The following is a 15,049-nucleotide window of genomic DNA, read 5'->3' as shown; positions in this document are numbered from 1 at the left end:
AATCCGCCAGATGGACAAAATTCCTACCAGGCCCCTGCCCCAACGGCAGACGACCCCATGACAGGTGTAGCAAGGTCAATGCAACAACCCCTTACTCAAGGGCGGGTGATCCGTTGCACGCAGCAAAGAGAAAGCTCCAGGCTGCGTGCAGAGTATTTAAACATTTTACCCCTCCCACCAAAATTGCAACATAACTTTTACCCCAGCAACCCAGTAAACCAATCACTGCCCCAGGCCATCTTTAGAGACCCTGCCTGGTAACAGAGGGGTGGCTCAGCAGACCCCACCGCAACATGTGCTCTCCATGAAGGAGAACACGCTTTGTTAGCTGCTTTAGGAAGGTTTTACCCTGCGTGCAAATCTCTTAAATTATCAGTAAATGTAGAACAGCATGGGATGGATGATGTGTAAGAGATGCAGCAGGAAAGAGAGAATATTCAGAATTTGCAGTGCCCCTCCCTCCCATAAGCCAGAGTGCTTTTTCTGCCCATCCCAGACACCTTTGGGTGACTCAAAGATGTTGGGAGATGTGAAAACAGACATCAAATCAATTGGATAGAAAGCAGATATTTCGGAGGTCTCACCACAGCAGTGGACCTTGGGGTCTCAAATTTCCGCGGCGCCCTGTGCATTACCAAAATTTTGCACCCCAACTCTCACCTTCGATTTTACAGCATAGCTGAGGCGCCCCCTGCAGCTCCCCAAAGGCTCTGCACCCAGTGCAACCCAATGGGTCATGCTCTCTTAAATCTGCCTCTGCTCACAGGATAGGGAAGTTTGCGAAGAAAACATCTCACCTTTTGCTTCTTCAAATATTTATGTCTTGTTGAAGCTACTACAATCCAAGGAGAGCAGCAGCCTGTATATATTTAGGCCCTGTCTGCTCCGTATGTTTAAGTCAGCAGGTTTTATTTGACTCCTGCTGTGACCATGCGGTTTCCTCATTTGTGTGTGTGCGTGTTGTCTGCCTGTGTAAATAGCAAGAGCATAAACAGTTCTACCTCGCAATGCAAATCAGTGTTTGCCTTGGATTCTCTGATTCCGCAGGCTGGCAGCCTTTTAGCTAAAATTAGCCACTTTCCATTCAAGAGTGGGAAGAACAGTTTTTGACTCTTTTTTAAGGTTTACGATGGGCACTGGAGGACAGAAGAAAATGCTAGAGCATTAATAGTTAAAAAGCCTCTTAGTAAATAGCATGATGGCAAAGCAATGTGACTTTTTTCCAAGCTATATATTAATGTTCTCTGGCTCATTAATACCAGGGAGGTGTGGAGATTGCTCTGAGCTGAGTAATGTAATATCATGTCAGTCCAGCAAGGCGTCAAGTGTAAACAAATTAGGAAAATTCAAAGCTGCTTATCTGGATTCAAAACAACAGCTTATATTGAATATGGGCTATTTTCAATTTGGTTACGTATTAAATAAACAAAGTTAAGTAAATTTGTACCGTGTCTAACAAATACACAGTATTATTTTTTAAGTATACACTCTCTTTTAAAAACTAAATATTTACTTGGTTAAATAGCTGAAAATGTCTTTGCTTTACTCTGTCCTTTTTTAAAATAAAAATAAAACTTAGAGTTGACAGAATAATAATTTACATGAAAAGAGCAGCCGTCCCCACAGTTGATGCATCTTTCATTTCTTTGGCTGCCCTGACCTTTAGCTTTCACTCCTCAGTCTGGCACACACATGCACACCCATTCCAGCCTCCATTATAGCCTGGAGCTGTTTTCCTGGAGAGCCATTTACACATCCTTACTTTCACTGAGCTTGTAACTGGAAGACCAAAGCCAACTCCCGTTTCAAAATGGAGATTTGCAGCCAAGGAAATGGGTGGTGCTATGGGTTAAACCACAGAGCCTAGGGATTGCTGATCAGAAGGTCGGTGGTTGGAATCCCCACAACGGGGTGAGCTCCCGTTGCTCGGTCCCAGCTCCTGCCAACTTAGCAATTCGAAAGCACGTCAAAGTGCAAGTAGATAAATAGGTACTGCTCCGGTGGGAAGGTAAACGGTGTTTCCATGTGCTGCTCTGGTTCGCCAGAAGCGGCTTAGCCATGCTGGCCACATGACCTGGAAGCTGTACGCCGGCTCCTTTGGCCAATAAAGCTGCAACCCCAGAGTCGGTCACGACTGGACCTAATGGTCAGGGGTCCCTTTACCTTTACCTCTGTCACCTGATCTAAGGCTAAACACTTACATGTTAGCTAGCAGAAAAACAACAGCAATTAATTATCAACCCATCAAGGAGCTCAGAGACCACTTCCTGCTGTTATTTAGCATCAATGGAATCTCCCAGTTAAACCCTTTCAGCAATACACATAGGTATTCTTCATTTCAGTGTCAGTTAAATAAGTATACTTAACAGGTGCTGGAGGAGACGCTTGAGAGTCCCATGGATTGCAAGAAGATCAGACCTATCCATTCTTAAGGAAATCAGCCCTGAGTGCTCACTGGAAGAACAGATCTGAAGCTGAGGCTCCAATACTTTGGTCACCTCATGAGAAGAGAAGACTCCCTGGAAAAGACCCTGATGTTGGGAAAGATGGAGGGTACAAGGAGAAGGGGATGACAGAGGACGAGATGGTTGGATAGTGTTCTCGAAAATACAAACATGAGTTTGACCAAACTGCGGGAGGCAGTGGAAGACAGGAGTGCCTGGCGTGCTCTGGTCCATGGGGTCATGAAGAATCAGACATGACTAAACAACAACAACTTAACAGGTACTCTAACGTGGAGCTACAGCCTCCCTGGAAGCAGTGAGCTACCTAGCTGAAAGCAACAAATCCAGGCAGTATATAAGAACATAAGAACAAAATGAGAGTTTTGTTGGACCACACAAAAGCTGTGTCTAGTCCAGCCTGCTGCTTCCTGGAATGGCCATCCAGATGCCTATGGAAAGCCCAAAGCAGGACATGAGGGCAATACCTTTCTCCCTTTGTTGTTTCTTAGTGACTGATATTCAGAAGCATGTGGACACGTGACCTCTGTTCCTGCAGGTAGTATATAGCCATCATGACCACTCACCACTGGTAGGCAGCTCTAAGTAGATACTGTGCACTGTCATCTTGACAGCCTTGTCTTTGAGAACTCAGACACACCACCTCTTTTGGGGCAAGGTGTTACTCAGCCATTCTCAGTCTTCTTTCAGAAGCCTGTCCTGAACCTCAGCCATTTTCAGCTGATGAGGGCCAAATGAGCTATCAAGAAAACAATTTCCCTCAAAGATAGGACACCATTTTTCAGGTTTTGCAAACTAATTGCACAAAATAATGAGATGTTGTCTAGTAAGAGTGCATTTTAGTAGAATGACTCCAATTAACTGATAAAGACTTCAGGCCATGAAAACGGAGTACCAGGGACTCTCAAAAACTTTTTATCTGCCAACCTATCCTCAGAAGGTAGAAAGGTGATGAAATCTTTCTCCCAATATTATTTGTCATTGCCGAGGAGTATCAGTAGCCCAAAGATGGGGCTGGAGAGGTGGGGGAAGTGTGAGTACAATAAAACATTACAGTGGTACCTTGAGTTACAAACGCCTCAGGTTACAAACGCTTCAGGTTACAAACTCCGCTAACCTGGAAGAGTTCCCTTGAGTTGAAAACTTTGCCCCAGGATGAGAACAGAAATTGTGTACTGGCGGCACAGTGGCAGCAAGAGGCCCCATTAGCGAAAGCACGCCTCTAGTTAAGAACAGTTTCAGGTTAAGAACGGACCTCCGGAATGAATTCAGTTCGTAACAATAGGTACCACTGTACAAGTGTAGACTAATAGAATTTTGCATTCATTTATCTGATGGATAAGCCAAGACAAACAGCTGTCTTGATGCTGCCTTTTACCTCTGTGAAATAGATTTTTATTCTCCCATTGGATTTTTTCACCTATGATCACTACATTTTTAAAGGATCATTAATGTGCATTTGATTTGGAATGCATTTTATTATTTTTCTTGAGGAGTAGTCCAACACTGTAGCAACACAAAATGAAAACAAGCAAACAATGAAAACCTATTTTGGTTCATCTAATTCTTTCTCTTTTTTATTTCTAGTGTACTCTGTAGGGTCTTAACTTCTGCATTTATCTGAAATCACAATGACTGGCACCAGCATTTTAAAAAACAAAGAAGGCACACTGGCATAAAAAAAGGATTATTATGTTTTGTAAAACATCTACATCCAGCATCTACATCGCAAGAGAATCCTTTGCTGCCCCGCTAAGAGCAGCCAGCTCAGATCCACAAGCAGATAAATCAGCCATACTGCCTGTGCCTCATGATGATGGCTTCTCCCTCTTCACCCCAGGACAGCATTTATGAAGCCTCAGTGGAGCCAAAATTTCCCCCACTCTGTCAGAGTAAAAGGCTGCTGAGGAAGGGTGGGACCCTTTCTGAGAAGGTGAAGCTTGTAATTGGGACATAACTGCTGCTCAAATCTGAGGTTGACTGTGTGCCAGAGGTCTCTCCTCCTATAGCTTTCAGCATTAGCCCTGCATAGTACAGTCTTGCCTTGCTTTGCCTCTGAGGTCAGTGCTCACTGCAGGACAGCCACCATCATGGCCACTGCAGAAAGGCAAGTCCTCCCACTCCTAAAAGAGTAATGAACAGATAGTAAAAGTAAAGTAAAAAAGTAAAGTAAAGGACCCCTGGACGGTTAGGTCCAGTCAAAGGCGACTATGGGGTTGGGGCGCTCATCTCGCTTTCAGGCCAAGAGAGCCGCCGTTTGTCCACAGACAGTTTTCCAGGTCATGTGGCCAGCATGACTAAACCGTTAGTGGCGCATGGAGGACCGTGATGAGCGCCAGAGCGCATGGAAATGCTGCTCACCTTCCCTGTTTATCTACTTGCACTGGTGTGCTTTCAAACTGCTAGGTTGGCAGGAGCTGGGACAGAGCGATGGATGCTCACCCCATTGCGGGGATTCAAATCGCTGACATTCCGATCAGCAAGCCCAAGAGGCTCAGTGGTTTAGACCACATCGCCACCCGCGTCCCAATAATGAACAGATATAAGTGGGGAAACCACAATAGCCTCCATTTGTTGCACATTTTGAAATTAATTAATGAAAAGGGAATGGAATGGGCAACGTTCAGGTTTTTTTTTCATTCTTTACACTTCTAGAGTCATGAAATAAAGCAACAGTTCACAAAGTACACTATTTATTTTAGTCCAGGTTTAATGCATCAAGAAAAACCTGTCTTCATCTGTCTTCAACCCCTATGACTTTTCTATGAAGCCTTAGGTTTTATTTCCCCCATCCTCTTCCCTCATTGAAATCAAACCTAAATGCAGCTGAATTAAAGGGCAAAGACCTGCCTTTTTGTAGTTTTATATCCTCTAAAGCACCATGTACCTTGACAGCATAATCTAAATAATGATGGTAATGATAATAATTTTCAAGCACCTTAAGAGTTATTCTTTCGAACCGAGCAATTCATGGGAATGCAGGAGGTGTAAACATTAATGCAGTTTTTCTTCTTGCTTTTGTCAGGTTTTTTCCCTACTTCTGCTCCACACTGCAAAAGAAAGGCCTTGAGCGGCTCAAGTGCCCAATAGTGGTGGCACATCAGTGTCAGCTTGCTGTTGTTGTTTTTTTTTAAAGATGCAGGCGCTTATACCAGCTTGAGCTAACTTCCCCCTTTCTTAAACTTTAGTTTAAAGCAGACAGCTGCAGCAGCCCAATGAGCTGCTTTGATTTCTTGTTTGATTTCTTACCTGCTGATCACCATAAGGTTCCATGGCAAGCTACAACAATATTGAAACCAAGCCTAATATCATGTAAAACAATTTGCAATCAGAGGAATAACACAGGTCCTGACACACACACACACACACACACACACACACACACGCTGCTTACCTACATAAAAATAAATTGAAATGTAGACCAAAGGCCTATCTAAACCATGTTGTGTGCCAAGGCTCCATGACCTGTGGTCCTCTAGCGGACAAATAAAGCACACGAACAAGCGGATTTTGGTTTATGGGTTCAAATAGGCCACAACTTTATTGGTTACAGATGTGAACAGTTTGGCTTAGGCATCTTGACTCCCGCACATCTGCAGTGAGTCCAACTAAGAGTAAACCACCAATAGGGGGAGCCCTATGAATTACAAATAGGGGCACCCTGAGGGGTGCCCCTTGAGGTAGGGTATGGCCCTGGCCCATGTCTGGGCATGAGACAGAATCCAAACCCCCAGATCCCTTTAATAGGATACCCTTAATGAGGAGGCGCAGGTGGAGGCTACAACCTCCCCTCCATCCAAATAAAAGCTTACCCAATGCCTGACCACCAATTGAACCCATGGTTTAAATTCCGTTGGCACTGATTGGTCAGCAAGGCCCGCCCCTTGAGCAGGGCCCCGCCCAGCGCTGATGCCACAGGGAAGCGATGGCAGGGAGGGCACCAGTCTCTGACCCTCAGCCGGGTCATGCAGGGCCCAGGGCCCGGCTTCAGCGCTGCCTACCAAATAAGGTAAGTGGACTTCTGACAGTGGCCAACAAGATGCCTATGGCAGTCTTTTTCAACCTTTTTTGGGCAAAGGCACACTTGTTTCATGAAAAAAATCACGAGGCACACCACCATTAGAAAATGTTTAATATTTTTTTCTTTGATGGCAAGCAAAAACGTTGCGGGCCCTTCTCTGCTCAGCAGGGATCGATCCGCTGATCCCCACTGAGCCGGCGGATGACAGCTCCGCCTCCACACTGTGTGCGGAGAGGGAGATGTCACAGCCCTGCTGCTCTCTATGGGGAATCGGATGAGAGCGGACCGCCTGTCCGCTCTCAACCGATCCCATCCAATCTGATCCCCACCCAGGACGGATGGAAAATAGGGTGGACACAATCCTGCGCCCGCCTAGTGGGCGAAAATTTGACATTTTTTTAAAAAAAACTTTCAAATTTTTCATTTTTTCCCATGGCACACCAGGCAACATCTCGCGGCACACAAGTGTGCCGCGGAACAGTGGTTGAAAAACACTGGCCTATGGGAAGCTTGCAAACAGGAAACAAGTTCAGCATTATTCTCCAACTTGCTCTGTGTTGCCTTTGCTGACTGGCAGTGTTGTCCTCTATGGTTCTGAAAGCAGGATATTCCAAATGATCTTCAGTTATAAGTTGTGTGATAAGATATCGCTTTCTCAGGAAGAGTTCCCAAAGAGACACATTGGAGGCTAAACAATTCCAATATAGGTGCACATCGCAGAGTGAAGACCATGTGCAGAAACATTAAGTTAGTGTGATGTGAAGGAACAGCTTTTGCTCATGTTCTGGCCATGTCCTGATAATGCCCACAGTGTTAGTGTGATGTGACCTAGCATGCACTGATAATGCTCCAATCATGTTATAGTCACAGCAACCCTGATTTATGAGATACTCATTTCCCCACCCCATTTGTACCAGCCCAAAGCCTAGCAGCTGTATTCAGAAGCAGCTGAAATTTCTGTATAGACTACAGAATCTAACCTGGATATTATCAGGGGATGAATATATGAAGTCAGCCATGCTGCACAAGTGCAATATATTTCCTGACTTCCATACTCTGAAATAAATATGATTGGTACATTAAGATGCAAATAACTCTCTGCCTCCTCCCAACATGGCATATTTGTGAGCTAAACCAGAGATAAATGTGGAAATTAACACTCGGAGACCTCAGGGGTATTCATGATAATCCTAGATGTCCATGAATCCTCAAAACAACACATGGATTATACTAACTCATAGACTGTTCGCTTTCGTTTTTCATCATGAACGCTGATGTGGGATATAGCTTTAATTGCATTAAGTGATTTACATTTTATTGTAACGCACAAACAATAACTGGGTAGAAATGAATTAGAACAACGGGGAGAGACTTAAGTTTTTTGTGGTGCATTGTACTCCTACTAGCAATGTCACTATCTATTTTAGACTGCTCGCTAAGGTAATTGCAGATGACAATTGCACAGCCAGTTTGGGATAAGCCTTTTAGCACACAGAAAGGAAATCTGCATTACATGAAGAACTAAAGCCATACTTGACTTTTTTCTCCATCTGTAACTTTTTAATAGACATAGTACCTATATTTGGTTTATTAGATGTGTCTGGATTTGCATCGAATAATACTGACGGACATCCATCAAAAAGCATCTTTATAGCAATTCAAAGTACAATGCCATAGCTATTCTTTGATACTAGGACTAAAATATATGTTAATGTTCTTGAAAATTTTGAAATCGTAGTATCAGGGCACTGAATATCTGTGGTATGCTGAAAAACTGTTTTCAAAGGTGCAATAAAATGTGTTTTCTCAGTCATGGTACAACTAAGGATGGAGGGCAGTTTTGTTCGGTCTGCAGTTTTAAGTGAACTGATCCAATTTGCACCTCCTGGACTGAAATACAAATTAGAATGCAAATATACTTGAGGTTTTGCACTTCTCCAAATTTTGCAACACAGTTCTCAAAACAAAAAAGTACCAAAATGAGATACATTGAGATAAAAAAAAATGTATTTCAATATGTATTTTGAGATGACATACATATTTAAATGTAAATGTTCATACTGTTCTTTAAACCAATTGCAGATTCATGCAGCAATGGGACAGCATTGACATATGAACACATGCAAGATGGGAAGCAGGCGGTTCTGCCCACCCCTGTGCAACACAAAGCTTGCAGTCAAAGCTGCTGACATTCCTTAGAATGTGTCCTAGTAAGAAGATCCTGTGAGAACAGTTTGGTCACATCTCCTGTTTGCTGCTTAGTACAATGACATTTTCCCTCAACAAAAACCATGTATTTACTAGGCCCATTGCCCAGAATGGAGACAAGATAGAACTGGTAAAAGACTATATTTTATTAAAATATAACAAGGAAGCACTTGCACCAGTTTCACATATCAAGTGTGGGCATGTATAACCTGCACAGGCAGGTAGAATATCTCTTGCCTGCTGCTATAGGCCAAGCCACCCCAGACCAAATCCATCACCCAGGTTGGCATGATGGAAGGCAAATACCACATTCCCATGAAGGGAAGCTATGTGTGTGTGTGACCTAAGTGGTGCCAGAAACCCTTCTGTTCAGTGAGTGGCCCAGGACCAAAGAGCACCAAATCAAGCAGCCTTCCAAGCCAGTCAGACTAAACAGGACTTATCATTCTCCACCCCTGAGTCCTCAAATCCTCTGAGATGTTTTTTTTTTTTTGCAAATTTTTGCAAATTGTTAAGAAAATATTCAAACACGGGCTTGAATATTATTTGGTAAATACAAGTTCAAAGGAGGAAATGGGGGAAAATTCATTTAGGAAATACCACAGCCCTTCTAGGAAAGGATAAGCAATTTTGGTATCTGGACCAACTCTCCTGGTTTGGGTGCAGTTTCTGCTGACACGCTGACCGTTTAAAGGAAGTGGGTTGAAATGGTTGGATGGTTTCTAAAATAAGATTCTGGACTCTGTGCAGCTCAGTCATGTTATTATCAGTTGGCCTAGCAGCCATCAATGCTGTAGAAAAGAAAAGAAAAAGAAAAAGAAAATGTTTCTAACCCCGGTGATTAAGGAGCCATCAATATATCTTTCTATATGACAGGCCTATACAGCTTGTGATCTGCCAAGCTGAACACATCTAGCCACAACTGCGTGGTAAAAAACTATCAGGCAACTCAATGTCCTCATGAGTTTAGCTACCTGATGGGTAAAGCAAAATGGAGAGGAGAGTTTGCCCAAAACGTAGAAGGCCACAGCATCTGGCTTAGTGGATCACAAGCTGCGAAATCCTACTTAAAGGGATTTGAGTAGTGAGTTGAGTCATCAGAGCTCATTTCTAGATGTATAGAATCATAGAATTGGAATGTTAGAAGGGAGCCCAAGGGTCATCTAATCTATCCCCCTGCAATGCAGGAGTCACAGCTAAAGAATCCTTGAGAGATGACCATCTAACCTCTGTTTAAAAACCTCCAATGAAGGAGAGTCTGAGGCAGTCTGTTCTACACATGTTGCTTAGTAGAGGCATCACAATGTCTGTTTCATCACAAGGTTCTTTTATTTACTTATGCTGTAAAGGCTGGCTGCCATATCAGCAATAAGAGCATGCTCAAGCAGCAACAGTGATCAAACTCTTTGCTCAAGGGGAGAGACAAATGTAAATGGGTTCTTCCAGACGTCTAGCTCAGGTATGATCACAGGACAAGCGACGGCCACTCTCAGAAATTCGGTAGTTTCCCATTTTCCTGTAGCTCATAACATGAATTTCCAGCATTCAAGTAGAAGGTATGTGAAACATTATTACTGGAGATGCACAGCAGGTGCCTTTTAAAGCTAAAGGCCTTGGCATTTTCGAAAATAATAATAATAGCCTTAAAAATATCAGAGATATCAGCCTTCCATAAAGAGCGAATGATACACTCTAGGTAAAATGCAAAAGGTCACTGTTAAGAAGCAAAACTTTTGCAGTTAAAGAAATAAAATCACACTCTGAAAGATTGCTACCTGGACAGTAAATAGCTAGCTTTAATTCCTTCTTTGCAGCCAGCCTTTCATCAAGGCTGCCCTCAACTAAGAACAGAAGCTGGACCACAACAAGGAAAGGTCAGTCTAGTCCAGCATCCTATTTCTAAGAGTGAGCCCCAGTCAAAAGAACAACCACCACAAACAGGCCATGAAAGCGGCATCTCTCCTATTGTTGACTTTGCCAACTGGCCTTCTGTGGTGAACTGCGTTTGATCTGGAGTTTCCATCCAGCCATTATGGTGTGCAAATATTAATAGATGCATCCTCTGTGACTCTATTCCCCTTTTAAAGGCATCTAATCTAGTAGCCATCAACCCCAGTTTGTGGCTTCATTAACATGCAGCACAATCCTATGCAAGTTTACTCAGAAATTATGTCCTCCCTAAAAGAGGGCACGTGTTGCAGTGAGACCTGGAGACTGATCTCCTGTGTTGTGGGTAGGTCGGATTGGTTTGCCACAACACTCGATTGGTAGGTCCCTCGATGTTGGGTTCAATCTGAACAATGGGGTGCAGTCCAAACGGATCAAGGGACCTATTTATACCCATGCACATGACCCAGAGTTTCCTCTTTCAGCTTGTGCATTGGAACACCTGCCCACCTCTACCTAATTTTAGGTCTTTGTGCGCTTGACCTTGCTATGCCGTTGTGTGTCGTCTGCCGTTGGGACAGGGGCATGGTAGGAATTTCCTCACTTGGCTGATTGGCTGTTGCCATTTGGGTTTTGCCTGCCACGTAGCAAATCATCACAACTTGTAAGGTTGCAGATAGGCACTGGTTCAGGTGATAGGGATGGGGGAATGGTCTTCCCATCCCTATGTGAAAGGTATTCCGTTAAAGGAATCCAGGGACTCAACTGGTTTGGTCAACCCCTGAGAGGGGGTTGTGCTCGTACCTGAGTCCAGGGGGGCATCTGGGTGGTGAACATAGCCTGTTCCTGGCTTTTCACCTTCCCAGGTGTTCACCCTTGGCTGACCTATGCTGGTGCCCTGGGTCAAGAGTGCAGGGAGCTAGTCGAACCAGAGCCTATGCAACCACTCACTTTCTGTAATCAATAAAGTTGTGGCCTAAATTCTGCCAAAAACCAAAACTAAAAATTGAGTCACGTGTGAATTTATTTAGGGGGGAGGTCTCTGGGTCTGAACACATAAGTCCTACAGAGTTCAGTGGGATTGCTTTCCTGGGAAGTGGGCATAAGGATGCAGAGTTAATTTTGTGTTATATGCAGTGATTTTTTTCTTTAAAAATGTTTAGGAGTACTCTCATTCTCCTACTTATATTGAAATACTGCCCCTCAATGAGGCCAAACTTAGATTCACAAAATGTCTAGGGGTATGCATACCCCTGCGTCCCCCCAGAAAAAAAGCACTGGTTGTATGGAAAAGTACATTTCTCTCTCTTTCCTGAATCTCCTGTCAGCCAATTTCACAGGATTTCTTGAGTTGTAGTATTTCAAGATTTTAAGAAAAAAAACACTTCTATTTCTCCACTTTCTCTATTTTATTTCAATAACCTCAAAGCAGTTTACAAAAAAGAATAAAGCAATGAAATTATTAGTAAAATCAGTTAAAAACAAAAAGAAGTAAAAACAACAATAAGCTAAAAACCTGATTAAAGCACACCAGTATATCCTGGTAGGGTTACTTAAACAAAAATGTTTTTAGCAGGCACCAAAAAAAGTACAGTGATGATCTCTGCCTGAAACCCTGGAGAGCCTTTGTTAGTTAGTGAAGACAATATTGAGCTAGATGGACCAAATGATAGGAAGGCAACTTCCTATGTTTCTATGTTACTTGCTTTTACAGTATCTCTTCCTCACATAATTCCCCACTTTCTACACCATATTCCACCACTGTAAAACATTACACAACAGGAATTTGATGCAACCACACACACAATCGCATGGAGATTGCTTTTTTGCAGTGTTTCATAAAAGTGCACATGTGAATTGGTAGTATACAGAGTGGGGAGGGGGAGGAAACATGCCCATGGACCAAAAGAATGGGAAAGCTGTGGCAATCCATTGCATGCTCCAATGCCAGAACTTGGTTTTTTAAAAAATAAAAATAAAAATTGTTAGTTCAGCCAGAACTCAGGAAGGGTAAAACACAGAGGAGAGTAAATTCACAGAACAAAGCAACAAAAGAAAGGACACCTATTCATCCTTACTGTGCATCTCTGGGATTGCAATGTCTGACAAATGTGTAGCCCCGTTCATGCAAATGGCTGCTGCCTCCCCACATGGACAGCCTCGTTTATACTAATCTTTTTCCAGGAGGCTGTGTGCCTCTGGCCGTGACTGCATAGAGAAATTGGGCAGCATGAACCAGGCGATGACTTGCAGGCTTCTCCATTTAGAAATTAAGTGTTGGCCACTGGGGACTAATTCAGCAAACTACTCCACCTTAACTGATTTGTACATTGGATTGTTGGTGAACAAGAGCCTCCAGTGGAGCATTCAACCCGTCTCCTCTCTTTCCCTAATTCACATGTTTAATAAAAGCTGCCAGCAGCTAGCATTTAAGTTACTGCTCCAGTGAAACCCTCTGGATATGTTATAAAATATGAACACCAGTATTTGTGCAATTTTCTAAGCACGACTAAGCTGAAATTAATGGGTACCTTTGGAATGACTGTATGTCTGCAACATATGCTTCAGGGGGTATTGACATTTGCCAGCTAACAATTAATCACCCTGAAATATCTCATTCTGGACATATGGGTAGGCAATCTGCTAGCTGCAAAACCACCAAGCAGACCTGTTGTTATCCATGCCACTCTGAATTATAGGTGATGTGAAAGGAGCAGTTCGTCTGGAATATTTTTTTCCCCCTTGCAAAAGGATACTATTAAATGACCCAGATCTGAAATAGGAGGGGCCTGATACTCTTTACTCCCCCATCTCATTTCTATTTAATCAATAGTATTCTGTCCCAGTTAAGAGGATCCAATCTTCTGCAGGAGGTGTTGGTATCAATCTTGCCAGTGGACACAACCTCCCACCCATTTCCATAAATTCAAAATGGTTGAAATTGGCTGGGTGGAGAGAATTGTCTGAAATTGTGGGAATGTGGAAAAATGGTTGGGTGCATTGTGTAGGAAAAATGGGTGGAATTCATAGTCAATGTTATGTCTGTATGAGCATTGCCACTTGCTAGATGGAACAATTCCCCCCTCCTTCCCCTGTGTGCTGTTCTGGGGCTTCTCTTGACCCCCAAAGCCAATTTTTGGGGTGCATTTTAGTTTCTGGAAAGCTTATGCAAGGATCTCTTCAGAGTTTGAGGAGAGGAGTAATTTCTCAGTGCCAGCCATATTACTGGGCAGAGTGAGGTGACTGCTCAAATGGCAGATTCTGTGGGGGCCAAAAGCATCTCCCTGCCCTGGCTATTCCCCTTGAGGCTCCTGCCACTGCCCATTCCCATCTTCCTGAGTTGGTTCCAGCGTAGCTGAAATTCCTCCTCATTTCTGACCTAGCCTGACTCATTTCCTGCCTGGTTGGCATCTCTCAATGTGTCTGAAACTAATACAGGGACAAATAGAACAAGACACATTCTCCCCTTTATTACACACACAGCCCAACAAGACAACGACAAGAATCCACCAAAAGCATACAAATCAATATGGCTAACCTGATTAAAAAACACACCCACACCCCACTCACACATGAAAACAAAGTTCACCACAGCCAATCACAAACAAACAACCACACCCTAGGCCAACCCCAACCTCTCTCACCATCAAAGGAACACAAGCTAATAGTAAAGAGAATCCGCACAAGTGATGCTGACACAAAACCCCACACATACATTAAGTAGAATAGAAGCATTGACACCCGACCCCACCCCCACTCACCATGCCCCCCTCCACCTCTTTCCCCCTTTTCTTCCTAAGGTAACACTAATGTCTCAACAAATGAAACTGATCTGTAGAAAATGTAACTTGAAAAAAAGAGACATTGCACATACTTTTGTAATCCAAGAGATTGTTAATAAAAAAAAATGTTAAAAAGAAAAAAGAAAAAAGAGCGCTTTGGCTGGAAGGATCTGCCAATTTTGGTCCAGTTGCTCATTTCCCCAATCTTAAATTCAGTTCCTATTTCTGTAGCTTTGCAAAATTCATCAGCATTTTAGTATGAATTTCTCCTAATAACTATCGTGGCTGAGAGTCTGGAAACATCTGTTCTCTGCCCTGCAGCCCTTTTACCACCTGGCCTGAGAGGGTGGGGCCCTGACTGACTCCAGCATCAAAAGGTGAGGCTGCTGAACAAACTCTTAGGTTGGGGTATTGTTTAGGGGTTTTTGTTGGGGCAGGGGTCGCTACTGTTATTTGATATTACATTTTTGTATCTTTATTTTATCTTTTTGTATTTTTTTTGTATCTTATTATGATTTTCCAATACTTTGGCCACCTCATGAGAAGAGAAGACTCCCTGAAAAAGACCCTGATGTTGGGAAAGATGGAGGGCACAAGGAGAAGGGGATGACAGAGGATGAGATGGTTGGACAGTGTTCTCGAAGCTACCAGCATGAGTTTGACCAAACTGCGGGAGGCAGTGGAAGACA

The 15,049-nt window shown here is 43.3% G+C and overlaps 1 protein-coding gene across 3 annotated transcripts in view; it reads right to left on the bottom strand.

The window, feature by feature from the left end:
- LOC309373948 (uncharacterized protein) overlaps positions 1–15,049 on the bottom strand; it is a 95,222-nt gene that overhangs the window by 3,510 nt on the left and 76,663 nt on the right. For 2 of the 3 annotated variants that reach the window (XR_014170290.1, XR_014170291.1), the window contains one exon: positions 9,196–9,482. The exons of the other annotated variant lie outside the window; for it this stretch is intronic. The gene's annotated coding sequence lies outside the window, so the exon portion shown is untranslated. Of the gene's footprint in view, positions 1–9,195; positions 9,483–15,049 lie in introns of those variants that run through there. 3 annotated transcript variants of the gene reach the window in all.

Source organism: Podarcis melisellensis (genome assembly GCF_964234715.1).
Source record: "Podarcis melisellensis genome assembly, chromosome: 7".
Taxonomy (NCBI): domain Eukaryota; kingdom Metazoa; phylum Chordata; class Lepidosauria; order Squamata; family Lacertidae; genus Podarcis; species Podarcis melisellensis.
Note: the sequence above shows the minus strand (reverse complement) of the source record. Positions and strands in the feature narration are given on the sequence as shown.